At 39.5% G+C, this 2,604-nt stretch overlaps 1 long non-coding RNA gene across 1 annotated transcript in view; it reads left to right on the forward strand.

Moving 5' to 3' along the window:
• The first annotated feature begins 7 nt into the window (after positions 1-7).
• The window catches only part of LOC106875115 (uncharacterized), a 24,693-nt gene continuing 22,096 nt past the window's right edge, over positions 8-2,604 (forward strand). Inside the window, exon 1 of the long non-coding RNA XR_001410082.2 lies at positions 8-92. This is a non-coding gene — a long non-coding RNA (uncharacterized LOC106875115). The remainder of the gene's footprint in view (positions 93-2,604) is intronic.

The following is a 2,604-nucleotide window of genomic DNA, read 5'->3' on the forward strand; positions in this document are numbered from 1 at the left end:
TGGTCAATTCTGCTGACGAAAGTCTGACCTTGTAAGATATAATCTTTATCTTACTAAAATTGACTTGAAACCATGGTACAGAATATAGATTGGTAAAAGTTTTTATTTTTCATTTCCTTTCGAAATTATCCCTAACTTTTGTGGTATGTAGTATTTTTGCTGCTATTTCTAGCGAGTAGATGTCCTATTATAGGCGTCTCTGCATTTCTAATGAATAATACATAGTCTATTGACTGTTTTTACTCTCGCTAGGCCACTGGTGGTAAATAAAATTTCTAAAATTTTCTTTGCCACCCTATAATTTATTAATAATGATAAAATTATATATATATATATATATATATATATATATATATGTGTGTGTGTACTTACAAATAGATGCACACACACACACACACACAGACATATATAAGCGTACATATCTACACAAACACATTCATACATACATATACATACATTCATTTACAGATATGTAAATGCACACATACGCATATGAATGTACACACACAAAGACACACAGATACACACGCACCCACACACACATTCACTTCTCTCTATATATACATATACCCATATATGTACTTATACATCTTCATCTTCATATATATATACGTGTATATATGTTTGTGTGCATATATATACACACACACAGCACACACACACACAGCACACATTCATGCACATTTGACACACACACACACTATTGTATGTATATGTGTGTGTGTAGCGTGTCCTAATGTTCGACCCGAAACAGTAACTTTACACCGTTCAAACTCCAAATTTTCTTCTGGATCTGCGAAGCCAACTGCTTCGTCACCATTTGATCTGCAAGAATTAACAGTTAAACCTCCCTCTGACTACCTCTCTGTTTCTGTCTGTCTGTCTGTCTGTCTGTCTCCCTCCCTCTGTGTTTCTGCTTGTCTCTTTCTCTGTCCAAAGAGGGAGAAAGAGAGAGAGACAGACAAACAGACAGACACAGTGGCAGTCTCTCTCTCTTTCTCCCTCTAATTCTATTTGTCTGTCCCTCTTTCTCTCTCTCTCTTCTATTTTGCCTCTGTGTCTCTGCTTGTCTGTCTCTCTCTGCCTATCTGTCTGTCACTCCCTCTGTGTCTCTGCTTGTCTCTCTCTCTGTCTGTCTGTCTGTCTGTCTGTCTGTCTGTGTCTTTCTGTCTGTCTGTCTCTCTGTGATCTCTCTCTATCTGTCTCCCTCTCTTCCTCTGTGTCTCTGCTTGTCTGTCTCTCTCTGTGTCTTTCTGTCTATCTCGAGATCACCTTCCAATTGGGTCAGTTTTAAGAATGTCTTGCGATTCTTTCCTGTAATATTCTAATCATATGTCCGTGGAACCAGAACTGTAACCACTCAGTACAAAGTTTCGATTTGTTCTTCATATATTCTCCAAGACTATACCCTTAGAATACCTGCCAATTGGCTCAGTTTGAAGAATCTGTCTTACAATTCTTTCCTGTGGCATTCTTTGCTTGTAGAACCGGAGTTGTGATCTTCTCAGTACAAAGAACTTGTGAGTCATCCTTAAAAGACTCTCCAAGATTATGGATATCATCCCAACAGTTCATTTCTTGGTCTGGCCCTTGATCGCAACTTGACTCACCTTGAAGAATCTTTCTTCTAATTCTTTCCTGCAATTTTCTAACCACATGTCTTTAGTGACAAAGTGGTGACCTTTCCATGCGGCGAAATAATGGTTTGGCTTGGAGAAACTCCAGAGATTATGGATATTATCCAACCATCTCGTTCTTGGTCAATCCCTTGTTCTTCACTCGACTCAGCCGGAAGAATTTATCTTCTGAGCCTTTCCTGTGACATTCTAATCTGCAGTACCGGAGCTGTGGCATTTCAATGCGGAGGAATAACGGTTCAAACTGGAGAGACTACCAGAGACTGTGAATATTATCCAAAAATCGGATTCTTGGTCTAATCTTAGGTCTTGTGCCGGTTGGTTCGGTTTGAAGAACGCGTCTTCCAATTCTTATCCGTAACATTCTATTCACCTGACGGTTGTACCGGAACTGTGACCGGAAACTTAGCAGCTCCACCTGGAATATATCTTACGAAGTAGAATGGTAAATGAATTAAAATTATGTCGAAGTGTTGTTTAGCGTCCTTGAATAAGAATATCAGAGAAATATGGACTCTTTTACACATTTGGTCATTCCAAAGTCACCGCCCATACATCCGCTCACGCACCTTCTCCACCTGGCACTTATTATATCGGTACTTTTGCCGTACTACTAAGTCTCGAGGACGTAAACACAGCAATACCAGTACAAACACACACACACACACACACATACACACACGCGCGCAAATACACACACACACACACACACATTTAGAGGATGGGCTTCCATCCAGTTTCCAGAAATCATTAATTGGTGCGGAGCTATAATAGATGACATTTTCCCAAGGTGCCGTTTGGTAGGACTGAAACCGAAGCTACGTCGTTGCCAAGCGACCTTCTTAACCCCTACCTCATACATGCACGTGCATGTGTGTGTGTGTGTGTGTGTGCGCGTATACATATACACACTCATATATATGTATGTATGTATGTATGTATATATATATATATATATATATATATA

The sequence above is a fragment of the Octopus bimaculoides genome, unplaced genomic scaffold, assembly GCF_001194135.2.
Source record: "Octopus bimaculoides isolate UCB-OBI-ISO-001 unplaced genomic scaffold, ASM119413v2 Scaffold_46915, whole genome shotgun sequence".
Classification (NCBI taxonomy): Eukaryota; Metazoa; Mollusca; class Cephalopoda; order Octopoda; family Octopodidae; genus Octopus; species Octopus bimaculoides.